This window comes from Schistocerca nitens, chromosome 3 (genome assembly GCF_023898315.1).
Source record: "Schistocerca nitens isolate TAMUIC-IGC-003100 chromosome 3, iqSchNite1.1, whole genome shotgun sequence".
Taxonomy (NCBI): Eukaryota; Metazoa; Arthropoda; class Insecta; order Orthoptera; family Acrididae; genus Schistocerca; species Schistocerca nitens.
In genome coordinates, this window is record NC_064616.1 from 329,461,670 (window position 1) to 329,489,239 (window position 27,570).

The following is a 27,570-nucleotide window of genomic DNA, read 5'->3' on the forward strand; positions in this document are numbered from 1 at the left end:
CTCAGTCCGGAACCGGGCGCCTGCTACGGTCGCAGGTTCGAATCCTGCCTCGGGCATGGATGTGTGTGATGTCCTTAGGTTAGTTAGGTTTAAGTAGCTCTAAGTTCTAGGGGACTGATGACCACAGATGTTAAGTCCCATAGCGCTCAGAGCCATTTGAACCATTTTTTTTCGTGACGCTGTGTTCAGCAATGTATCAACAATTCCTGCCAACATCATCAGACAGTGGCATCGCTCCTGTTCAAATCTCGAGCGATTCGCCGATTACTACAATCGGCTTCTTTGAGCCCAACTACAAGTCCTCTCTCACCTGCTGGCATCTGGATATATTGTTCACGCGCCCGTCCTGGTACTGATGTGTCCCCTGTTTACTATCCTTGCTGGCTGAGCGGCCGCCAAAGTTTAATATTTTGCATAATCCGTCGATACCTGCATGAATATCAGTTTGTGTCCAATTTGAGAAACTCAATCGTTGTGCCTTTTTTTTTTTTTCTTCTTCTTCTTCTTTCGTAGAGTGGATTATTGTCGGCAGTGTTTAGAACTGCCTCAGGAGTAACGGTTTCCTCGATGATCTGTGCTTCGCACGCTCAGAGCTATCGGTAAGCACAACAGATAAAAAATTTGCCCTCACCAGTAAACGTAACGCTTATGCCATTAAATACCACTTCTACCCTTCATAACGGCCATAACTCGGCGAGATAGGGAGTCCACAATTTTCTACATGCGCGTCACATCCAGCTGAAGCCATACACAGATGATTAGTTCCTCCAGAGCTACCAAACTGTGAAAATCTCGACTGCTACTTTCACTCGTTGTTCCAAACAGTCACAGATATTTTCTCCGGGATTAAGATCTGTTTATTTAGCGGGCGAATGGAGGTGCGATCGGATGTCTGAGCTTTCGTTAAACAAGAAAGTGCAGCCCTGTGAACTCGGTAGCTGTAGTCTTGGAAGACGTGAATCTCTGCAGCATACCCATCGCTGAAAGTATAAAAGAAAAAGCAACACTTCTTCGTCGATTATTTTGAAATAAACATCGTAATTCATGTTGACGGAACCCTGAATGAGTGGGCGCAAGTCGCTGTACGAAAAATATCCACAAAACGCCACTGAAGCACTTGTCGCCTGAAGTACGCACTTCAAATATAGTTTGGAACCTCTTTGGGGTGTCGGGGCACTTGACGTCTTGTATCATTTGGAAAAAAAAAAAAAAGCTAAATAACGACACCGGACCATGTCACACATTCCCAGTCACGTACTATCCAATGTCTTTGTTATGTGGCCCGTTGAAGACAGGTAACCTACAGTTCACAAGACTTTTTGCAAATATAAGGTCATTTTGATGTCACACGCACGTATCGAAGACCGCAGGAACTACTATCGACTTCGTCAAAATTCGATGCTGGGTGCTTGGGAAACAGCATATTGGATTCCGTAATGTTGTATCGTAACTTGCATGCTCTGAAAGCGTGCCGTTTCAAGGCAATGGCGCATTGAAGATTTATAAAAAAAACATGTTATTTTTGGTAGGGTTTGTTATAATTAAATGTCACGTAATGGCGTACTGGCGGGTAAAGCCCTCATGAGAAGTAAGAAAAAAATCCAAGTTATTTGTGGTTCGTCGTGGTGTAATGATTACAAACGGCCGGCCGCTGTGGTTGAGCGGTTCTAGGCGCTTCAGTCCGGAACCACGCGGCTGCTACGGAAGCAGGTTCGAATCCGCCTCGGGCGATTTCACTGCAACGAGGCCCGCGAAAAAGGCAGGCCGTTTTGCGTACGTCACAGCACGTGACACTGCAGGTCTTACGAGTGCCAACAGCCGTCTCCGGAGGGGAGCGAGAAACCATTTCAGTCGAGCTAAATAATTCTTGACTGTGTGTTTAAATGCATGTAAGTTCTCGATAGCGCACGAGAAAATTTAGACCTTTAGTGGGTACCTTTTTCATTAAATATTGATTACTCGTGCCCCCCGCACGGAGCCGAGCGTCCATAAAGTGTGGCGGACAAGCCGACTAGTGTGACGTCACAAGTTCGTTGCAGGCCCGTATATCACGGTGACCCCTTCACTGCCATGACTGACGTCAGCACTTGACTGACGGACTACCTGGTTCCAGTACTAGACCATCAACAGCGCTCCAAAGCGACCACTGTTCTCTTTTAAGGGGGAGGCAGTTTATTGCCTGGATCAGAGGCACCCACTTATCACACTACGTCGCCCGCCTAATTAGGATTAAGGTCAGGTAATGCGGGGCCACAGAAGCATCCTCACATCAGTGTGGTGTTCCCCAAACCATTCTGACACAATCCAGGAGCGATAAGGTGGTGCACTGTCTTGCTGAAGATACAGAACACCAAGTGAATGTTGCAGGTGAATAAAAGGATTAACATGATCAGATTGTAGGTTCGTGTATCCTTCGCTGGTGAGTGGCGATGGCAGACATAACAGTGGCTCTATTTAATCTCAGGAAAATACGAGTATCTCCACACGAGAATGCCTCCACCACCTGCCTGAACGATGTTCTCTTGGCAAATATAATGTACCGTTTCGTGACGTTTTCAGCTTGTTCGTACCTTGCTACAGGCGTGTACGAACGTGTACTGCACGTCTGGTCAAGACGATCTTGTTCCACGTTTTAAACGTCCAATAACGGTGTACCTGCGCCCGTGCTAATTTTTGTGGCCTGTGATGTACAGTGAAGAGAGGTACACGTCTCTGGCTTCTGCTGCCCCTAGCGAGGAGGCAGTTCTGTATGATATGGCTGCTTGTCGGTTGTTTATCTGCAGTATTAAACTGACTGTCTATTCGCTTTTACAAACGGCCATAGTCGACGGCGACCCCAGCCATAATTCACTGATGCTGTGGGCAGTTTTCACTAATTACGGTGGTTTTTTCCTAATTCATGTAGTCGCTTCGCACCCACCTAGCGAGGCAGTGCAGTGATCTAGACAGTGGATTCGCATTTGGAAGGATAATAGTTCAAACTCCCAGTCCAGCCAACCAGATTAAAATTATCCGTGATACCCCTAAATCGCTTAAGGCAAGTGCCAGGGTGGATCCTTTAAAAGAGCAATACCTATTTCCTTCCTTGACCATCTCCAATCCGTACTTCCATCCAATCTCTAACGAATACGTCGTCGTCGAGACGCTATACTCTGATCTTCCTAGCTTATTTCTTTCACGCCACACCCTTGACACGAGGACACGTACTCGCATCACTTCGGAGACTGAGGAACAAGCATCGATCAAATGAAGTAATATAGCGCGTGATGCCCATATTGATCTCGACTGTCACGCTGGCGGACATTGCGAGCTCTGATAGCATCGGCTTCATGTGGGACTCCGAATTATTCCATTCGCTGCAGCGCCAGGAAAACTCTCTCTCTCTCTCTCTCTCTCTCTCTCTCTCTCTCCCACTCTCTCTATCTCTCTCTCTCTCTCTCTCCCCCACTCCCCCCCTCTCTCTCTCTTTCTCTGATACAGTTTTCCTTGAGTCTATCAGTATGAATTCTTATAGCAGTAAAACTCCATCGTTTCATGCTAAACAGTTGCTCGTCGCAGCCTACGACGTAGGTGCACCTGTGGGAGTAGCAGCTTTACTAGACATGGTCCTGTTGGAGGTGGTACGCCATTGTCTTTCTCTGGTATTCGGATTAACTTACCCAGTCAACTATAGGAAGACTTACAGTTTAACAAAGATTCCGAACCACGATTCAACTTGCCATTTTTCACATCAACAAAAATTGAAAAATTGCCAGAGGGGAAAGAAGTGATGAGCGACAGATAAAAATCCTAAGATTGACCGGGGATCAAATCCGAGGTCTTTGGATTTGTAGTCTGGTACTTCAACACTTTGTTTGTTTACTGTATCTATTTTTTCATAATTTTTCGTCATTTGGTTTGTGCAAAAGTCGCGTGACACCTCTTAAAGTTCATCTCTGAAAACTTCTCTTAGTTCTTTTTTATTACAGGGATGGCCAGACCGCAGACCATAGACACTGAGCTACCGTGTAAGCATACCACAGAGCCACGAAACTAATTCGAAAGTCTGCTAAACGGTTCAATTTGTAAAACATTACTGAACCGTATTAAAAAATTGAACGAACTATTGCAAACAGGGCCAACTACTTCTCTGCCCGACTGAAATCTGGGGAATTCGCGAGCTTATACACGGTCCAGTCACATTGGTGTGACCATCAGTTAAAAGCTACGCAAGACGTGCAGCAAGAGAATCAGTAAGGTTCTGAAAGGTACCGACAGGGATGTCGACAGACTCCAGGACACAGCCAGCTGCGCTAGGTTTCACGGTTGAGGGTTCATGGTGCGAACAGCCCGACTGAGGTGGTCCCACAGATTCTGGGGGTTTGGTGGTCAGGGAAGTACGGTAAACTCATCCTGGTGCTCTTAGAACCACGCACGTACACTGCGAGATATGTGACGTGTTGCGTTGTCCTGCTGGTAGATGTCATCATGCCAAGGAAAAGCAAACTACATGTAGAGGTAGACATGGTCCCCAGGGATCGATGCATACTTGTGTTGTACCTTTGTGCTCTCCACGATGACGATATCACCCAGGATACATTCCCCAGACTGTAACGCTCCCTTCTTCTGCGTGGATACATCGACGATTGTTGCAGAGCCGTAAACGCCAATGACTAACAGCCCAATAGAGCACCAAACGTGGTTCATCTAAAAAGGCCACATCTCGCCGCTCAGCGTACGTCGAGTTGCGGTACTAGGGTACAAGTTCCAGCCTTTGTCGCCGATGAACAGAAGTTAGCATGGGTGCACGAACCGGGCGCTTGGTTGCAGAACCCCATTACCAGCAACGTTCGCTGAACAGTCGTTGAGGAGACACCGTTGGTACCCTCTTGGTTCACATGGTCGGTAAGTTGCTCAACAGATGCACGTCTATCCACCCGTACACATTTCTGCAGCCACCGTTCATCCCTGCCGTCTACGGCCCTTGGTGAATCACAGCTCCCTCGGTGCCGGTTTTCGATAGCGCCATTTTGCCATGCTCGGTTTACTTTATCCACAGCGGCACGCGAACAGTGTACACACTTAGCCGTTTCGGAAATACTTCTACCCTTGTCCCAAAAGCCACGATAATGCTCTTTTGGACGTCAGATAGATCGCCTCCGCATCGCTTTACGACAATGACTGCAGTGTCTTTTCGCGTCCCCCGACACGGTTTTTATACCCTCAAATGCAACTGCAGCCAACGGCCTTGCCGCAGTGTTAACACCGTTTCCCTTCAGATCACTGAAGTTAAGCGCTGTCGGGCTGGGCTAGCACTTGGATGGGAGACCATCCGATCTGCCGAGCGCTGTTGACAAGCGGGGTGCACTCAGCCCTTGTGAGGCAAACTGAGGAGCTACTTGATTGAACTCGGAAACTGACATACGGCCGGGAGAGCGGTGTGCTGACCACATGCCCCTCAACATCCGCATCCAGTGACGTCTGTGGGCTGAGGATGACACGGCGGCCAGTCGGTACCTTTGGGCTTTCATGGCCTGTGCGGGAGGAGTTAATGCAACTGCAGTCGCCTGCCGTCTGTAAGTGGTTATTTCACGTTGTCGAACATAGACGGTGGTTACATTAATGTGACTGGACGGTGTAATATCATACTGGCAGTGCGTGAACCAGGTGCGCTTGTCAGCTTGAAGAACTTGAATACTTGTGTTGTCTGTACCGTGAGAGAGAGAGAGAGATAGGGAGAGTGGGAGTGAGAGAGAGAGAGAGAGAGAGAGAGAGAGTTTTCCTGGCGCTGCAGCGAATGGAATAATGGTGATCTGCTCGCATCGGTTTAGACTATCTGTGAAAGTAAGAAAAATACGACGGGATTATCACAGTACCCTCCCTAATTCGAATGATATGAGCCACTTGCTTTGGATGACACACTTGGTTGTAATGAAAGTGCAGCTACTATACTGTGTAAACAAAAATTAATTTCAGGAAAATCTCTCACATACTTGGATTCATTACAGTTGCACCTCTATGGCAAATGCTCGTAGATGATTTATTTTCCATTACACCGCCGCTCTCATAATAGAAGTCGACAGCAACTTTCACTGAGCTGAAACAGATTTTCTCCTATCAGATGTGCAGAGCGATAACGATTCTCGTCGGTAACAGACGTATTTCGCGCTTTTTTCCTATCCTACTCGATGTAGGTACACGGTCGAGTCACATTAATGAGTTCATTGCCCGTGTTCGACGTCAACGTGGAACAACCACTCACAGATGGTAGGTGGCAGCACTAGCAGTGGAGGATATATAAAGCGTGTTCGGAGAACGCACAAAACAGGGCACTCGTTGTCGTAAGGCGAAATCGGGATGATTTACCTGACGTCCAAAAGTTCATGATCATTGGCTATCGAGTCAAGGGTGGAAGCGTTTCCGGAACAGCTAAGTTTGTAAACTGTTCGAAGGAAACTGTTGCTGACCACAGGCCGTAGATGACATGGGCGAACGACGGCTGCGGACATGTGTACGGGCAACCGTTCAGCAACTGACCGCCAATATAAACCAAGGGGATATCAACAGCCAAATTCCTTTAAAAATGTTTCATTTCAATGCCATAACCTGTAGGAAAAGGGAGAGAAGGAAACGTAGTAGGTGAATATGGATTGGGGCTAAGAAATGAAAAAGGAAGCCGTCTGGTAGAATTTTGCACAGAGCACAACTTAATCATAGCTAACACTTGGTTTAAGAATCATGATAGAAGGTTGTATACATGGAAGAACCCTGGAGATACTAAAAGGTATCAGATAGATTATATAATGGTAAGACAGAGATTTAGGAACCAGGTTTTAAATTGTAAGACATTTCCAGGGGCAGATGTGGACTCTGACCACAATCTATTGGTTATGACCTGTAGATTAAAACTGAAGAAACTGCAAAAAGGTGGGAATTTAAGGAGATGGGACCTGGATAAACTGAAAGAACCAGAGGTTTTACAGAGTTTCAGGGAGAGCATAAGGGAACAATTGACAGGAATGGGGGAAAGAAATACAGTAGAAGAGGAATGGGTAGCTTTGAGGGATGAAGTAGTGAAGGCAGCAGAGGATCAAATAGGTAAAAAGACGAGGGCTAGTAGAAATCCTTGGGTAACAGAAGTAATATTGAATTTAATTGATGAAAGGAGAAAATATAAAAATGCAGTAAATGAAGCAGGCAAAAAGGAATACAAACGTCTCAAAAATGAGATCGACAGGAAGTGCAAAATGGCTAAGCAGGGATGGCAAGACGACAAATGTAAGGATGTAGAGGCTTTTCTCACTAGGGGTAAGATAGATACTGCCTACAGGAAAATTAAAGAGACCTTTGGAGAGAAGAGAACCACTTGTATGAACATCAAGAGCTCAGATGGAAACCCAGTTCTAAGCAAAGAATGGAAAGCAGAAAGGTGGAAGGAGTATATAGAGGGTCTATACAAGAGCGATGTACTTGAGGACAATATTATGGAAATGGAAGAGGATGTAGATGAAGATGAAATGGGAGATACGATACTGCGTGAAGAGTTTGACAGAGCACTGAAAGACCTCAGTCGAAACAAGGCCCCCGGAGTAGACAACATCCCATTAGATCTACTGATGGCCTTGGGAGAGCCAGTCATGACAAAACTCTACCATCTGGTGAGCAAGATGTATGAAACAGGTGAAATACCCTCAGACTTCAAGAAGAATATAATAATTCCAATCCCAAAGAAAGCAGGTGTTGACAGATGTGAAAATTACCGGACAATCAGTTTAATAAGCCACAGCTGCAAAATACTAGCACGAATTCTTTACAGACGAATGGAAAAACTAGTAGAAGCCGGCCTCGGGGAAGATCAGTTTGGATTCCGTAGAAATACTGGAACACGTGAGGCAATACTGACCTTACGACTTACCTTAGAAGAAAGATTAAGGAAAGGCAAACCTACGTTTCTAGCATTTGTAGACTTAGAGAAAGCTTTTGACAATGTTGACTGGAATACTCTCTTTCAAATTCTAAAGGTGGCAGGGGTAAAATACAGGGAGCGAAAGGCTATTTACAATTTGTACAGAAACCAGATGGCAGTTATAAGAGTCGAGGGACATGAAAGGGAAGCAGCGGTTGGGAAGGGAGTAAGATAGGGTTGTAGCCTCTCCCCGATGTTATTCAATCTGTATATTGAGCAAGCAGTAAAGGAAACAAAAGAAAAATTCGGAGTAGGTATTAAAATCCATGGAGAAGAAATAAAAACTTTGAGGTTCGCCGATGACATTGTAATTCTGTCAGAGACAGCAAAGGACTTGGAAGAGCAGTTGAACGGAATGGATGGTGTCTTGAAGGGAGGATATAAGATGAACATCAACAAAAGCAAAACGAGGATAATGGAATGTAGTCGAATTAAGTCGGGTGATGTTGAGGGTATTAGATTAGGAAATGAGACACTTAAAGTAGTAAAGGAGTTTTGCTATTTGGGGAGCAAAATAACCGATGATGGTCGAAGTAGACAGGATATAAAATGTAGACTGGCAATGGCAAGGAAAGCGTTTCTGAAGAAGAGAAATTTGTTAACATCGAGTATAGATTTAAGTGTCAGGAAGTCATTTCTGAAAGTATTTGTATGGAGTGTAGCCATGTATGGAAGTGAAACATGGACGGTAAATAGTTTGGACAAGAAGAGAATAGAAGCTTTCGAAATGTGGTGCTACAGAAGAATGCTGAAGATTAGATGGGTAAATCACATAACTAATGAGGTACTGAATAGGATTGGGGAGAAGAGGAGTTTGTGGCACAACTTGACTAGAAGAAGGGATCGGTTGGTAGGACATGTTCTGAGGCATCAAGGGATCACCAATTTAGTATTGGAGGGCATCGTGGAGGGTAAAAATCGTAGGGGGAGACCAAGAGATAAATACACTAAGCAGATTCAGAAGGATGTAGGTTGCAGTAGGTACTGGGAGATGAAGAAGCTTGCACAGGATAGAGTATCATGGAGAGCTGCATCAAACCCATCTCAGGACTGAAGACCACAACAACAACAACAACCTGTTTTGGACTGTCATGCTGATCTTCGGATGGCTAACGTTTCCGATTACCTTATGTTTACGTCAGGAGCATGTCCTTCGCTCCGGCAGTATGTTCCAGTTGCTTTGGCCCATGTAGATTTTAAGACAATTTACGAACTGTTGCAGTGCGAACAGCATATATATTCCAAATAAATCACTGTGACACAAAAACACTTCATAACATTCTTCATGTCAGTTTCAGCCTCAGACATGTGCTTTACATTCGATGTTTTTGTTTACAATTCATGCACTATTTCACACTCCCTCTGCACCCATGCAGATCCCTCTGGACAACGAGTGTAATCGCCAAATCCTCAGAATCACAGTAAGACTATCGTTTCTGCTTTGCGTCTCGTCCACTCGTAATTTCACTCTGCAGAATCCCGCGATCGATCCCTCAAAAGCGAGTCCAAAGAAACTCGAAAAATTTGTTTAATATTTCTGCCTTTCAACCAGTCAGGTCTGTAGTTGACTTTTTCGTCATATCCATTGGGTCTGCTCCCTTTTCCACCTAATGCAAATAAGAACGACTTGCAGCAATCAATACTCGTAAATTTCTCACAAAAAATGACCCTTCACTTTGTGGCGTGGTTACACACTTTAAGAAAAGTAAATATCTAATAGCATTTGAGTACATGACTAAACGATGTAAGAGTCATAACTGTAGTAATTCATGTCTTGTATGCAACACTGATGACAAGCAGACTTCAATTTACTGTTAGTGTACCAACCGTTCTACCTGTCGCAGGGAATTGCGACTATAATCATTTACATACACACTGATGGCGTCTACATGTTCGAAGAAACATTGACATCCGATCATGTCCTCTGGATGCTTCACTTTTTTTTATCAGGCAGTGTACATTCCAAGCAATCTAGAACCGAACTTTCGCTGCTCTCTATACAGCCACTTCCACTTCGCATTTCATTTACTCGAATTATAGGTACATCCAGAAAACATTTAGAAATGGGCCTTCTTTTAGAAAACATTAATATTTCAAAAACAGTACAGGGCACTCTTTTCACAAACAAAATGATGGATTATGACATTCAGGAAATCGCAGCTGGAAGTGTATTAACTAACTCAAAACACTTAAGATTAATATTACACTCAAGATTGGCCTTCGAGAGGTGCATTACATACATCTTCGAGAAAGTAACTGGTTTAATGTACCAAAAGTTACTGCTAATAAAATTCAGTGGCCACATGATCCAAACTAATTCAAACATTTTCAATGTATTAATTCTAACACTAATCAAGTATTGTTCTAAAAGTGTGCCGGCCAGAGTGGCCGAGCGGTTCTGGGCGCTACAGTCTGGAACCGTGCGACCGCTACGGTCGCAGGTTCGAATCCTGCCTAGGGCATGGATGTGTGTGATGTCCTTAGGTTAGTTAGGTTTAAGTAGTTCTAAGTTCTAGGGGACTGATGACCTCAGATGTTAAGTTCCATAGCGCTCAGAGCCATTTGAACAAACTATGTTTCCTTTCCTAAAGTCCTGCAGTGTGACAATAGAATAGTGGCCATTACGTACTCAAAAATAATTTCACAGTCCCCTAATCAGACACGTGGAATGAGACTTAAGCTGTCAAGGACCTCAAAAAACAATGCATTCCACGATCGATCTGTTCATTTAGCCTCCCCGCAGACTTATCTCTGCTCTGTTTGTATTGACTCCATCTTGGAACTGCCTAAATTAGCTGCCTGTTATGTGAACTTGTGACATCTGCTGTCACAGAGTCAATTTTATTTCATCACCTATTGCTGTTATATTCAGTACTACTATACGGCGGTTCTAACGTATGTAAATTTAGAGCCTTAGTCGGTGCAGACCAGCAAGGCTAATGTGGAAATATTTCCCTGGCATACGCTACACATGTGTTGGGTTATTTATTTGTTTCCACTTTAGGCAACATTAACGGCCTTGCCGTAGTGATAACACCGGTTCCCGTCAGATCACCGAAGTTAAGCGTTGTCGGGCTGGGATAGCACCTGGATGGGTGACCATCCGGTCTGCCGAGTGCTGTTGGCAAGCGGGGTGCACTCAGCCCTTGTGAGGCAAACTGAGGAGCTACTTGACTGAGAAGTAGCGGCTCCGGTCTCGTAAACTGACACACGGCTGGGAGAGCGGTGTGCTCACCACATGCCCCTCCGTATCCGCATCCAGTGACGCCTGTGGGCTGAGGATAACACGGCGGTCGGCCGGTATCGTTGGGCTTTCCGGGGCCTATTCGGGCGGAGTTTAGTTTTTTTAGGCAACATTGGCTATATAGCCAGCAATATTATAACTGTACAGAATTAACATAAAACTTAGAGATACAGTAAAATGACACAGTAATCTTAGTAATTACATTACACACAAGCCTGTTCTTACTGCAATATCATACAGGGTATCTTATTCAAGATAGTTTGAGTCTACATAGTATATATACCAGTTCGTAATTTAGAAAGAATACAAAGGAACAATAATAGGAGTCTTTATATACAGAGAGAGAGAGAGGTTTGCAGATGGCTTTGTAATTATGTCAGCTTTCAGAGACAGCGAACGACTTGGAAGTACAGTTGAACGGAATGGATAGTGCCTTGAAAGGAGGATATAAGGTGAATATTAACATAAGTAAAACAAGGATAATGGAACGTAGTCGAATTAAATCAGGCAATGCTGAGGGAATTACATCAGGAAATAAGGCACTGAAAAAAAATGAAATGTCGTGTGGCTATGGCCTCCCGTCGGGTAGACCGTTCGCCTGGTGCAGGTCTTTCGAGTTGACGCCACTTCGGCGACCTGCGCGTCGATGGGGATGAAATGATGATGATTAGGACAACACAACACGCAGTCCCTGAGTGGAGAAAAAACTCCGATCCAGCCGTGGATCGAACCCGGGCCCTTAGGATTGACATTCCGTCACGCTGACCACTCAGCTGTCGCGGGCGGACCACAAGGCACTAAAAGCAGTAGATGACGCCTTCTATTTGGGCAGTAAAATAACTGACGGTGGGAGAAGTAGAGAGCGTATAAAATGTAGACTGGCAAAGGCAAGATAAAGTTTCTGAGGAAGAGAAGATTGTTAACACTGAATAGAGAGCGTATAAAATGTAGACTGCAAAGGCAAGAAAAGGTTTCTGAGGAAGAGAACACTTAATATAAATTTAAGAGTTACGAAGTCTTTCCTAAAGGCATTTGTCTGGGAGTAGTTCTGTACAGAAGTGAAACGTGAGCGATAAGCAGTTCAAACCAGAAGAGAAGATAAACTTTTGAAATGTGGTACTACAGAGGAATACTGAATGTTTGATGAGTAGATCGCATAACCAAATAGGAGGTACTGAATAGAAATGGGAAGAAAAAAAATTCTGGCAGAATTTGACTAAAAGTAGGGATCGGTCGATAGGACACATTCTGAGGCATCAGGAGATCGTCAATTTAATATTGTAGGAAAGGGCGTGTGTGTGTGTGTGTGTGTGGTGGGGTGGGAAGGGAAGGGAGGGTTAAAATGTGGCGCGGGGGGGGGGGGGGAGGTAAAAATTGTAGAGGGAGACCAAGAGGCGAAGGCGAATGCAGTAGGTAGGTTCAAATGAGTGTGGGTTGCACCAGTTATTCGGAGATGAAGACGCGCACGATAGAGCAGAGTGGAGAGCTGTATCAAACGAGTCTTCAGACATAAGACCACAAACAACAATAACATTGTATGGACATGTAGCACCAAGTTTAAACTATATATCAGCTTCTTTTAAGTATTCCGCTATCAAATTGTACTTATTCACATATGATCTATAGAGTAAGGCGGTAACAGTTGCAGGTAGGGGCAAACCGCTTACAACCAGTTTCTATGCAGTAGTTCTTGTGCTTCCTTGTACTTGGTGCATTCCAGTATTACATGATTCACCAATTTGATCCTGATCGCAACGTCCAAAAACTAGAGTCTTTATTCGATGTAAACGTGCCGGGTAACATCCGTGTACCAGCTTCATACGAATGATGGACAGCACATGACGCTTACATGGCTTCACATAGGCGAACCACAGCAGACGAGTGATGTCCTGTTGAATGGCCGCTAGGTGTCTGCCCTAATGTTGCTGAGATACGAGGGACGTTCAATGAGTAATGCAAACCATTTGTTTCTGAAAGCAGGTTGGATTTATTCAGGATTTTGGCTGCAAAACCTTATTCTTCAACATAATCTCCGTTCAGTGCCTTACACCACCTTACTGGGAGGACTTGTATGCCCACATGGTACCACCCACAGGTCGACGTCGGAGCCAGCCCATGTCTCATCGCCTGTAACGATGTTCGACAAAAAATTGCCACCATCAGCCTCATAACGGGCAAGCAATTCCGCACAGATGGTCTTTCGTAGTTGTTTATGGTGTTCTGTTAGGCGGCAAGAAACCCAGTGGGCACATTCCTATGCGGGCCCCAACTGGTGGATGAGTGTGTCAGCACTACCGACAGAAACGTCCAATTGTACAGAGAGGTGTTTGATCATGATCCCTAGATCACCTCGACGACAGCGTTCGCACGTGCCAACAACACCGCAGGGTCACAGCTGTGTACGGCCGGCTGGCGCGCGACCTTCTTGTAATGATGACAGACGCCTCTCCCGACGACTCACAGTGCTTTCGTTCACTGCCAGATCTCCGTAGCTATTCTGCAAGCGCCAATGAATATCAGCGACGCTCTGGTTTTCCGCCAAAAGTAATCCAATGGCAGCTCTCTGCTTCGAACACACCTCCATTATAGATGCCATTTTGAAGGCTACGCATAGCGCCGCTACCTATCAGAACTTCTTGAAACTATAGAGGCTGAATCGGGAATATTCCACGGTACCCTACAACAGATTCCACATTTAAAACCAAAATTGGCCGAGAAAAAATGTGTTGAATTACCCCACGCACGTGCCATTAACGGTGTCTGTCACAGTTAGCAGCTTTCTTGATAGTACGATTGAGATCAGTATGAGGAACTGGTGTTAGACGGAATTGTTCTTCAGTAATGCTCCTCTTTCCTAGGTGGTCGACTGTTTCGTTATGTAAAATTCTTTCATATCCTTTTACCCATAGGAACTGGACGTCTGTGTCATGTCTCCTTGTCGCATGTGCTGGATCCATACCTACTGCGAGCGCGTCGAAATGAGACTGCAAGAAGGCTTCGATTAAAATAATTTTGTGACTGACGTTTCAGCGAATCAAGCGGTAGGGGCCAAGAGTCAGACATTCGCAGTTCGTCGTATTACCTGTTTCATACCTGCAAATAATACATGCGAAGTCTTGTCAAGCATGGCTGGCTGCACGGAGTAGAGAGGAGCGAGTGCAATATTGAGAGATATTGTGTTAATCGTTACGCCTCGCTAAAAATATTTTTACGTAATTAAATCAAAGGCTTTTTGTATATTGTCCGCAGCTCGTGGTCTCGCGGTAGCGTTCTCGCTTCCCGAGCACGGGGTCCCGGGTTTGATTCCCGGCGGGATCAGGGAGTTCACCTGCCTCGAGATGACTGGGTGTTGTGTCGTCTTCATCATCATCATTCATCCCCATTACGGTCGGAGGAAGGCAATGGCAAACCACCTCCACTAGGGCCTTGCCTAGTACAGTGGTGCGGGTCTCCCGCATCGTTCCTCTACGCTCTGTCAAGGAATATGGAACTACTTCATCATCATCATCATCATCATCATCATTGTGTATTAGATTGAAAACTAATGTTTATTGATCCACATGTTTGCTTCCCTGTGCAGTCTAGATGGCGACTAGATGCTCACCTGGCGTTTTGTTCCATTTCTATTAATCCATCTCCCTCCTGTCCCCTTTCTCCTTTTTCGATCCATCTCCTTCTCCTCCCTCTCTCCGTCCACCTCCTCCACTGCCCACACCTTCTTCTGCCCCTCACTCTGATTGTCCGCTACTCCCCCTCTCTCTGTCCATCTTCTCTTCTCCCTTTCCCTGTACATCTCCTCCTCTTCCTTTTCTCCATTTCTCCTCCTCTCTTCCTGTCAATATCCTCCTTTCTCTATCTCCTCCACACCTCCCTTCGTTCATCTCCTCCTATTTCCTTTGTCTGTCCATCTTCTCCTCCCTCCTCTCTCTGTCCATCTCCTCCTCCCTCCTCTCTCTGTCCTCTTCTCCTCTGCCCATTTACTCTACCCCCTTCTCTCCGTCCATGTCCTCTTCCCCTCTTCCTATCCATCTCCTCTTCTTCCCTTTCTCTATTTCCTACTCCCTTCCCTCTGTCAGTGTCCTCTTTCTCCCTCTATCTATCTACTCCACCCTTCCCTCTGCCCATCTCCTCCTCTTTCTCTCTCCCCTCTCTCTCTCCCCATCTCCTCTGTCCCCTCTCCTTCCCCCTCTCTGTCCATCTCTTCCTCCACCTTCCATCCCCACCCCGATATGGTGTCGCTCGTTCTTACCCATAAATTGTTTATTTCCAGAGGATTAGTAAAATGTATACCCAAGTTTGGTTGAAATCGATCCCGGAGCTTAGGATGAGTGTTGACCCATGACTTTGCCCACATGCGCACATGCCACATATATATAACATATATCACACATATTTGTACACACACTTCACGTGTATCTCTAGCGAATTTCGCAATGCTTTTTGTTTTCACGCGGTTCAGTGTTTATGCCGACATAACTTTTGAAGTGCGTGTCACACAATGATATAATTTGGTACGTACATTCGGCAGCATATGTGGATACTGTCTGCGAAACGTGTAGCGAATAGAGTTAGTAGCAAACAAGTAATAAGTTTAAATGTTAAGCATGATGCGGCGGTTTTTCATTGGGCTCAGTGTTTATGACGTTATAATTGCTGAACTATGTATGGTATAATGCTATAATTCTGCAGGTACATTCAGTGGTATATTTAAGCACTGTTTGCAAAATGTGTCACAACTACAGTTAGTAGTAATAAAATAATAAATTATAATCTTGCTTGATGAGGCTGTTTTACTGCATGAACAGCGAAAATATATTAACGATAGACTTTTTCCCTCACATCATTTTGTGTGGGTTGTCAGTGAGCAAAAATTTCGTAAAAGTTCGAAATTATGTATAAAGTTTGTTGCATGACACTCAGTGCTCTCATTCTCAGTTACCGGATGAATAAAGTAGAAGTATTCGCGAGTCATGTACTACGCTGCTTTTTCACCGCCACCCCTTTGATAGGTAGGTGGTTCTTAATCCACAGTGGTTCTTTCAAGACGGTCAGTGATATGCGTACCACCTTCGGTCAAAATCTGTCCATTGGTTTAGGAGGAGATGTGGAACATGCATACACGAGTACATACATACCTCCATTTTTGTATGCATGGATTTGAAAGAAAAATTGAGTTCAAAAATTGGTTCCTACGCATCTCACAGTCTCATATCGCATGTTGATAATGAATAGTCTACTTTTCTTTGTTGCACATAGTACAATATCTCGAATTAAGGCAATTACGGCACTTAATTTGCAGAGCTTGTGAGGCTAACATATCGAAATTGCTTTTAAAGCTGAAAGGGGAGCTTTCTCTTATTACAGTCAGAAGTAAATATACAGGGTTGTTCATAAATATCTCTGCGGTTTCAGGAACAACTGCGAGAAAACTACAAGACATACGGAAAATAGATATAAATCAGTGGATAGACCATCTCTCCAAGTTTTTAACTCACTTTATAAATGCTCAATATGTACACCGTTTGTCACGCAGGTAACGTGAATACGTGGATAGATTTAAGTGACGTAACTGACATGAATTGCCTGGGAAGGCACGACAGCAGCTCGCCTTGGAAATCTGTGAATTGGTTGCTTGTCTGGAGGAGCGAACTAATTCAGTGCGACATTACGGAGCCGATGATTTATCTTCATGTACTGACACCCTTCCTCCGTAGAGTAACTACGCCAAAGCGCTTTTTACGAATCGAAACTTCAAGAGAGAATCTATTCCCTGATGTGTGTCGTTTTTCTGTATGTCTCGTTGTTTTCGTGGAGTCGTCTTCTTAAAACCTGGAGATATTAGTAGATAACCTTACGATAACCTTGTGACGGTAAACCTCCAAGGTCATTGCCCGCCCTGCTGAAAGTTATCGAACTCGTGAAAGGCCACTGACCCATGTCCCGGTTGTACACCTCGTTCATTTGAAATGTGCGATAAGCAATCACATCCCTTCTGTTAAAACTCTCTAGATCTGCAACGGGTTTCACTGCATCACCAGGATACCGCACAATTGCAGCAGTGATCCGACCATTACCATGAGAAGCTGCATCATTGTCCGTAGCTGTAAGGTTCACAACACACCCGCAAAACACGGTCGGGCCTTGCTGGATCACTTGTGCTCCCACTTTACTACTGGTAGTAACTTCATTATCATCATTGGCCTTATACACCGCCAGCCGAGAACGCCCGCTATGCTGAGCTCACAAATGTGTTTCACATGTATTATTCGTTCAGAATTTACAGGTCACTCAGTGTCGCAGAAAGAGTTATCATTGAATTGAGAGTAATTTCATTTCGTTTAGGAGTCAGTCAGAGACAAGCAATCAGAGATCCAGAGACACATAAACCTATAGCGCGAGTGATCTGGCCAAAATACTCCTAGTATTTCGTACTCAGTTTGACATACGGAAACGAAAATTATACACAAATAGGGGCATGTATTTTTCTGTAAGTTAAAACTCGAAATTTTTTATCTACGTAGAAGGATATGTATTTTCTTTAATAGAAAGCTGTACTTTTTCTAACTGCACAATGACAACTATTGATCACACGCCTCCATTACCACCAATGCTGTCTGTCAATCAAACTGTTATTTTATTCGAGTTGTAATCAAATCCATCTGGCAGTGTGGAAATGCACTCTAATAAGTAAGTTTCACACGCAAGTACTTTGCATGAGCGATAAGTGTGAATGAGATGCTCATAGATGGTGCCATTCAGTAGAACGACTGTCAAATAACATATCTGGCTGGTCGAAACAATGCTGCCGAGGAAGTTATGTTTCTCTCCTGCGATAAATCCTATATCGACGCGACCGACGTCAAATTATGACGCACTGTGTCTTTCTCGCAAGGCAACTATCACGTGAAATCAGTTGTCTACTACGATATTGTAAAAAAATAATCAGTGTAGACGAAAGAGGGAGACATTCATTTATGAGGTTAGTATATCGTAGTCGTAGTACAGGAAATTAAAAATCCAAGATTTTTATTCTGTTTGATTTATTCGCTCTGTGTCGTTTCTTTTGATGGCATAGTGAATAATTCTCATACTGCAAATCCTTACGTACGGGCATATAATCATCGGTTGGACCCAAGATTTTTTCTGTTCATTGTTCCTTCACTTCTAGCAAAGATTTATGAATTTGAAACGTGCGAAGACCGCGTTAAACTATAAGGCCGCTTTCAACTGTCTGGATACATTCACAGGTCGCAGGAATGAAAAGGGATATCATCTGCAATTCCCCCATGAACCATGGACCTTGCCGTTGGTGGGGAGGCTTGCGTGCCTCAGCGATACAGATGGCCGTACCGTAGGTGCAACCACAACGGAGGGGTATCTGTTGAGAGGCCAGACAAACATGTGGTTCCTGAAGAGGGGCAGCAGCCTTTTCAGTAGTTGCAGGGGCAACAGTCTGGATGATTGACTGATCTGGCCTTGTAACATTAACCAAAACGGCCTTGCTGTGCTGGTACTGCGAACGGCTGAAAGCAAGGGGAAACTACAGCCGTAATTTTTCCCGAGGACATGCAGCTTTACTGTATGATTAAATGATGATGGCGTCCTCTTGGGTAAAATATTCCGGAGGTAAAATAGTCCCCCATTCGGATCTCCGGGCGGGGACTACTCAAGAGGACGTCGTTATCAGGAGAAAGAAAACTGGCATTCTACGGATCGGAGCGTGGAATGTCAGATCCCTTAATCGGGCAGGTAGGTTAGAAAATTTAAAAAGGGAAATGGATAGGTTAAAGTTAGATATAGTGGGAATTAGTGAAGTTCGGTGGCAGGAGGAACAAGACTTTTGGTCAGGTGATTACAGGGTTATAAATACAAAATCAAATAGGGGTAATGCAGGAGTAGGTTTAATAATGAATAAAAAAATAGGAGTGCGGGTTAGCTACTACAAACAGCATAGTGAACGCATTATTGTGGCCAAGATAGACACAAAGCCCATGCCTACTACAGTAGTACAAGTTTATATGCCAACTAGCTCTGCAGATGATGAAGAAATTGATGAAATGTATGACGAGATAAAAGAAATTATTCAGGTAGTGAAGGGAGACGAAAATTTAATAGTCATGGGTGACTGGAATTCGTCAGTAGGAAAAGGGAGAGAAGGAAACATAGTAGGTGAATATGGATTGGGGGGAAGAAATGAAAGAGGAAGCCGCCTTGTAGAATTTTGCACAGAGCATAACTTAATCATAGCTAACACTTGGTTCAAGAATCATAAAAGAAGGTTGCATACCTGGAAGAATCCTGGAGATACTAATAGGTATCAGATAGATTATATAATGGTAAGACAGAGATTTAGGAACCAGGTTTTAAATTGTAAGACATTTCCAGGGGCAGATGTGGATTCTGACCACAATCTATTGGTTATGAACTGCAGATTGAAACTGAAGAAACTGCAAAAAGGTGGGAATTTAAGGAGATGGGACCTGGATAAACTGAAAGAACCAGAGGTTGTAGAGAGTTTCAGGGAGAGCATAACGGAACAATTGACAGGAATGGGGGAAAGAAATACAGTAGAAGAAGAATGGGTAGCTCTGAGGGATGAAGTAGTGAAGGCAGCAGAGGATCAAGTAGTTAAAAAGACGAGGGCTAATAGAAATCCTTGGGTAACAGAAGAAATATTGAATTTAATTGATGAAAGGAGAAAATATAAAAATGCAGTAAATGAAGCAGGCAAAAAGGAATACAAACGTCTCAAAAATGAGATCGACAGAAAGTGCAAAATGGCTAAGCAGGGATGGCTAGAGGACAAATGTAAGGATGTAGATGCTTGTCTCACTAGGGGTAAGATAGATACTGCCTACAGGAAAATTAAAGAGACCTTTGGAGAGAAGAGAACCACTTGTATGAATATCAAGAGCTCAGATGGAAACCCAGTTCTAAGCAAAGAAGGGAAGGCAGAAAGGTGGAAGGAGTATATAGAGGGTTTATACAAGGGCGATATACTTGAGGACAATATTATGGAAATGGAAGAGGATGTAGATGAAGATGAAATGGGAGATAAGATACTGCGTGAAGAGTTTGACAGAGCACTGAAAGACCTGAGTCGAAACAAGGCCCCGGGAATAGACAACATTCCATTAGAACTACTGATGGCCTTGGTAGAGCCAGTCATGACAAAACTCTACCATCTGGTGAGCAAGATGTATGAGACAGGGGAAATACCCACAGACTTCAAGAAGAATATAATAATTCCAATACCAAAGAAAGCAGGTGTTGACAGATGTGAAAATTACCGAACTATCAGTTTAATAAGTCACAGCTGCAAAATACTAACGCGAATTCTTTACAGACGAATTGAAAAACTGGTAGAAGCGGACCTCGGGGAAGATCAGTTTGGATTCCGTAGAAATGTTGGAACACGTGAGGCAATACTAACCTTAAGACTTATCTTAGAAGAAAGATTAAGAAAAGGCAAACCTACGTTTCTAGCATTTGTAGACTTAGAGAAAGCTTTTGACAACGTTAACTGGAATACTCTCTTTCAAATTCTGAAGGTGGCAGGGGTAAAATACAAGGAGCGAAAGGCTATTTACAATTTGTACAGAAACCAGATGGCAGTTATAAGAGTCGAGGGGCATGAAAGGGAAGCTGTGGTTGGGAAAGGAGTGAGACAGGGTTGTAGCCTCTCCCCGATGTTATTTAATCTGTATATTGAGCAAGCAGTAAAGGAAACAAAAGAAAAATTGGGAGTAGGTATTAAAATTCATGGAGAAGAAGTAAAAACTTTGAGGTTCGCCGATGACATTGTAATTCTGTCAGAGACAGCAAAGGACTTGGAAGAGCAGTTGAACGGAATGGACAGTGTCTTGAAAGGAGGATATAAGATGAACATCAACAAAAGCAAAACGAGGATAATGGAATGTAGTCTAATTAAATCGGGTGACGCTGAGGGGATTAGATTAGGAAGTGAGACACTTAAAGTAGTAAAGGAGTTTTGCTATTTAGGGAGTAAAATAACTGATGATGGTCGAAGTAGAGAGGATATAAAATGTAGACTGGCAATGGCAAGGAAATCGTTTCTGAAGAAGAGAAATTTGTTAACATCGAGTATAGATTTAAGTGTCAGGAAGTCGTTTCTGAAAGTATTTGTATGGAGTGTAGCCATGTATGGAAGTGAAACATGGACGGTAAATAGTTTGGACAAGAAGAGAATAGAAGCTTTCGAAATGTGGTGCTACAGAAGAATGCTGAAGATAAGGTGGGTAGATCACGTAACTAATGAGGAGGTATTGAATAGGATTGGGGAGAAGAGAAGTTTGTGGCACAACTTGACTAGAAGAAGGGATCGGTTGGTAGGACATGTTTTGATGCATCAAGGGATCACAAATTTAGCATTGGAGGGCAGCGTGGAGGGTAAAAATCGTAGAGGGTGACCAAGAGATCAATACACTAAGCAGATTCAGAAGGATGTAGGTTGCAGTAGGTACTGGGAGATGAAGAAGCTTGCACAGGATAGAGTAGCATGGAGAGCTGCATCAAACCAGTCTCAGGACTGAAGACTACAACAACAACAACAAGATCATGCCTAGTAAAAGCATCGTGGTATTCAAGTCAAACTTCCATTTGAAAACAACTTTAGTTTACTAGGATTTCACAGTAAATTTTGAGGAAACGACGCAATTAAAAAACTGAAGTACGTATTTTACATCTTATAGCCTCATAGGCTCAAGATAAACCCACTGATCAATTGAACATTCGATCCGTAAGTGTGCTCTTTTGACTCTCTGCTTTTGGAGAGATTTCGCGCTTGCAAAGCCGCATATGAAATACAGTTAATACCGACTTTCTTTCTAAACTTGGAAGGGAAGCCATACTTCCCTCCGTTCACGAATAAACGGGATTACTAAATCGAAGTACACCGAGATCTACGAAGTGCCGTGCTACATTTACCGATATGTGTCGTGTATTTGTATGTACTTCGTCATAGTTGTATTTGTATATACTTCATCATAGTTAGTCACAAAAAAAATCATTTATAGCTTATTTCATTTCTTAGAGGTAAATTTAAAATATTTAGTTGCTTATTTATACAGGGAGAGTATAGAGGAGACAACAAAATATCTCGAGAACTATACATCCAATGAGAAAATATTAGAGACCAAATTTGCATGAATGGCTGGGGCCTAGGGACCTACAAGATGGCTTTATCTACTTTTTGCTAGATGTCACTGATGTCGATGAAAAAGAGGGCAACACCATTTTTTAAATGGGGATTCTTATTTTAACTGCGTATTCATGTTCTACGGAAAATAATTAACGACTGTATACTGAACTTTTTTTTTCTTTTACGAAGGAAGCACGAGACCAAAGTAATAAGTATAATTACACATACAGGATTTAAGTGGAAGGTTATGCCGACCGCAACACCTCTACCCAGAGGGAAGGGATTGTACCAAGTACTAGTACCAAATAGAACACTATTGTGCGTCAGTCTTGCTGAAATTGTATTCATTCATTCTCCATGGAATAGTGTCGTGGTGTAGGTAGGTATTAATTACAAGCCATCTTCTTGCAAACACCTACGAAAGAGCGTTGTTATGTGTTTGTCTTCAGTCAGTGTTATCATGTGGCAGTTATTCGTTATTTCTTTCTTGTGGTATTTGGTAATCGGGTTGTTTTTTATAGGTGTCGGTAGTTTAAATGGTGGATAAAATGTAGTATTCTATTGATGAACAAACTGAGTTTCTAGTAAATCTATATCAAACTTTATAATCTTTTTACTGAACGTTTTCCGACAACAATACCATCCGTGTTTCGTTTTTGTGAGTTTACCACCAGTTCTCGAGATGCTGCATGTGATTCTGGAACACCACAAACTACTAGTATATGAATATTACGACGTCAAAAATTTCATTCGTACCACATTTAAATGCCTCAGGAAGTTCATAGCGGTAATATTCATAATCGCCTCATGTTTTGTCGGTGGGGTTTTGACTAAACATAAATAAATTCAATTTTTTCGGCGTGTGTAGTTCTGAGATGAATCAACTTTCACGAATCATGGTAACGTCAACAGACACAACACGCACCGCTGGAGCCCAATGAACCAGCACTGGTTGCGTCTTTGGTCAGTTATTATCTGGTCTGATGGCAGACATGTTGGTTATTGTTCTATGAATGCGTGGCGTCTGTTCTTTCGGACATGTCCGAAAAAACAGACGTCAGGCATTCATATAATTGATTCGCCTCGATTGGTGATCCACAGCCTTCAGTGCGGATGTACAACATCGTTCAGCTTCCAGCGGGAATCTAAAATTAGCGAGCATGGACGTAGACTGCGGATAGGTGGGGCTAGGTCGGAATGTGAGTCGGCCGTGTAGCATACCGAGACAGTCCGTGCAACTGCGATAAACACTCTCTCCGTATGGCGCAGTGGTTAATACAACTGCCTAGTAAGCAGAAGTCCCGCGTTCGAATCCCAGTCCGGCACACATCTTCGCTCGTCGCTGCTTATTCCGCATAAAGTCCCGATGCAGCTGCCATCAATAGGTCCTTTCCTTTCTCCCCCCTCCACCTTCAATTTATATAAATAGTCATTATTGTTATGCAGTATGTTGGATGGACAAACGTATATGCAGTTTTCGGGAGACGAATTAGCATTATTGCTTGAAGGTAGCAGTTTTCAATAACGTTGAATTATGTGGTTCCAGAATGATGGTTGTCCGGCACATTACTCAAGAAAAGCGTGGGAGACATTATACAACAATTACAGTGATCGCCTCTATCATAAGAGTGGTATAATAAATCGAGCTGCTTGATCACCAGATTTTATGTCCGCCCCGATGACTTAGTGGAGCCGGCACGGTAGCCCAGCGTGTTCGGTCAGAGAGCTTGTTGGCCTCTGTAATAAAAAAAACTGAGTGGAAGGATCAACAAACGACCCTGAACTGATGTCATGTGACGTCCGCAACGACCAAACACAACGATCAACAGCGAACAAAATTAAGAAAAAAAAAGTGGTCAGCATGACGGATTGCCGTCCTACGGGCCCGGGTTCGATTCTCAGCTGGGTCGGAGATTTTCTCCGCTCAGGGACTGGTTTTTGTGTTGTCTTCACCATCATTTCATCCCCATCCGACGCGCAGGTCGCCCAATGTGGCGTCGAATGTAGTAAGACGTGCACCAAGGCGGCCGGACCTTCCCCGTAAGGGGCCTCCCGGCCAATGACGCCAAACGCTCATTTCCATTTACCAGATCTTATTACATTTACGAATTTCTTTATCCTTGGGTTTTGAAACGAGAAAGTTTAACAAGAAATGCTAACAACTCGGGCAGATACGATCGAACGTATTATAAACGCTTGCAGAGACATTGATGAGGGAATACGTACCGCGTTGACATCAGTATTTTACAAAAAGTGTTAGTAAATGAAGACCATCACTCAAGTTTTTATAAATAAACAGAAAAAGTGGAATATATTTCAGTAGAAAGGTTAATCAGAGTTTCTTTTAAAACACTATCAGATAGCTGATAGTGCCATCTTTCGACTCCTCTCATCCACGCTAATTTCATATTAACTGTTTTCTTATGGGATGCATAGTTCTCGAGATATTTTGATGTACCAACTTAAATGGCTACCCTGTACACCTTATATACAAAACATTCTACTGTCTTTAGCCCGACATCATCTCACGAGACTGTTTTATAAAGAATTTTATCGAGTCTATTTGAAACTTTATTGTAATTTTTGGGCATATCGTGGTCGCTTTTCACCGTTAGATTATTTGTTTATAAAATCCACTCTCGTAGCCAGCCGGAGTGGCCGAGCGGTTCTAGGCGCTACAGTCCAGAACCGCGCGACCGCTACTGTCGCAGATTCGAATCCTGCCTCGGGCATGGATGTGTGTGATGTCCTTAGGTTAGTTAGGTTTAAGTAGTTCTAAGTTCTAGGGGACTGATGACCTCAGAAGTTAAGTCCCATAGTGCTCAGAGCCATTTGAACCACTCTCGTAATTTCGACAGTGCGGCCGTTATCCAACGCAGTACAGCGAAACTGCAAACACAGAGCGTACAGCGGGCACACAGATGATAATTCAACAGGGAATTTTATAAATAAATAATGTTTCAATCAAAAAAAAATGGTTAAGATGGCTTTAAGCACTATGGGACTTAACATCTGATATCATCAATCCCCTAGACTTAGAACTACTTAAACCTAACTAACCTAAGGACTTCACACACGACCATGCCCGAGGCAGGATTCGAACCTGCGACCGTAGCAGCAGAGCGGTTCCGGACTGAAGCGCCTAGAACCGCTCGGCCACAGCGGCCGGCAATGGTTCAATCAAAGGCTACCATGATGTCCTTTAAAAATTTTTTCATGACTGTGAATCCTAGCCACCAGAAGTTTATTGTTATAGACAGTAGTTTCTGCACAAAACATCAATTCACGGGAATAAAGGACGATGTGCAGAACCACATATTGCCACAAGGTATAGCGTGATTCATCACTTTCATCACTCCGTATCACTCGTTCCGTCATCCACACTCCAGTGGCGTCACTCTTCGCACCACCTCACACGTCGCTTACTACTGATTACAGAAATGTGTGATTTACGAGAAGCTGTCACACCATTGTAGCCCACTCTTTTTAACTCCACCCGCACAGTCATTCTGACTATTGAACTGCTGGTAGTACTTTGGAACTCACACCTGTTTTCTTCCGCTGATTCCATGTGATTTTTTACAACCATCCACTGCAATCTTCGACTGCCCTTGTCCGTGAGTACATGAGCTCTTCCTGGTCTTCGTTTAGATGTAGTTGTTCTTTCGCTTTTCCTCTTCACGGTCACATCACCAGCAGTCGATTTGGGCAGCCTTAGAAGGTTTGAAATGTTCCTGGCGGATTTGTTACTCAGGTGACATCCAATGACTAGTTGACATGTGAAGTCACTGAACTCTTCTGATCGGACTGTTCCGCTAATGGAATGGGGGTAAAGTAACCACTCTAAGTGAAATTGAATTTTGATGAAACCATGGCTATTAAATGAAGATTGTGGCATACGCATCTCGATTCTACATATTGTAAGGTATCACACCAAATATTTATAGTTAAGGTAATAGTATATTTTATAGGATGTATAAACGTTTTTCTGAATGCTTATATAGTGGCCACTCTTCCCCACCTAATGGGGTAAAATGGCCAGCCCCTTGCCACCATTCCCAAATAGCTTGTTTAGTTCTAAATATGGGTAGTTTTTATTTCACAATTGATTATTATGGAGAGAACAGTAATACAAATGAAAAAGAAACGTGTTCCATTATATTGCTGGCACAAAAGGGTCAACAATTCCTAATGGTATAAACAGAGAAACAAACGATTAATTATGGGTTACTATTTCAGTCTCACTCATTCACAATTTATCCACTAAGAAACAATATTAAGTCATATACAAAATTGGCTCGAGAAGTTGTCATCGTCCGCATCACATCCAGCGCACAGTTCATGAGCCCAGCGTTTACAAAATGGTTCAAATGCCTCTGAGCACTATGGGACTTAACATCTGAGGTCATCAGTCCCCTAGAACTTAGAACTACTTAAACCTAACTAACCTAAGGACATCACACACATCCATGCCAGAGGCAGGATTCGAACCTGCGACCATAGCAGTCGCGCGGTTCCGGACTACAGCGCCTAGAACCGCATGGCCACCGCGGCCGGACCCAGCGTTTACAGCTCCGACATTATCCACCCAGTTTTTGCCTGCCATTTCAGACTCTTTGTTGAAACGATGTGGTATTTTGTTGTGCTCGGCCAACTGCAACGCCGATCCCCGCAGGTAATTCACTGTAATTCCATAAAATTGCGTTTCTGAAATGTAATTAAGGATTTCTTGCTCTTGTTCTTCACTGAACACTGCCCTTAAGCTACCCATAACCTTTTTACTACCAACTGCACCTCTATTTTTCCCTAGAACTCTCCGTTTGAGCATATTACCTGGAATATTGAATTTTTTTGTTGCTGCTGAGAAAGACATGTTAGCACTCTTTACTGTTTCAATTACCTTTTGCATCGCAACAGGGTTCCACGTTTGTTGCTCTGTTTCTGAGTGTATTTTCTTGGCACCCTGAATCTCTTGCAAACCGTTGCAGAAGAGCAATATAATGTATATTGGCTTTGTGGACAAAATGATTTCTAATGTTTTACTTTAAATTGTCATAATATGCATAAAATATGGAGTTAGCTAATATTCACTGGGACAAACAGTTTAAAAATGAATGGTTGGGAATAGTGGCCATCAGTCACCTTTGCCACTTTTCCCGGCGTGTAGCGTGGCCAGTTTTTCCGATCGAAAGCCATGTCTGTATCAGTGGCTCACACGCT

At 43.5% G+C, this 27,570-nt stretch overlaps 1 protein-coding gene and 1 pseudogene across 1 annotated transcript in view; one reads left to right on the top strand and one right to left on the bottom strand.

Moving 5' to 3' along the window:
- Positions 1-27,570, bottom strand: part of LOC126249592 (endosome/lysosome-associated apoptosis and autophagy regulator family member 2-like) — a 241,594-nt gene that overhangs the window by 142,126 nt on the left and 71,898 nt on the right. The gene's annotated exons all lie outside the window — the stretch shown is intronic.
- Positions 10,955-11,072, top strand: LOC126250211 (5S ribosomal RNA; annotated as a pseudogene).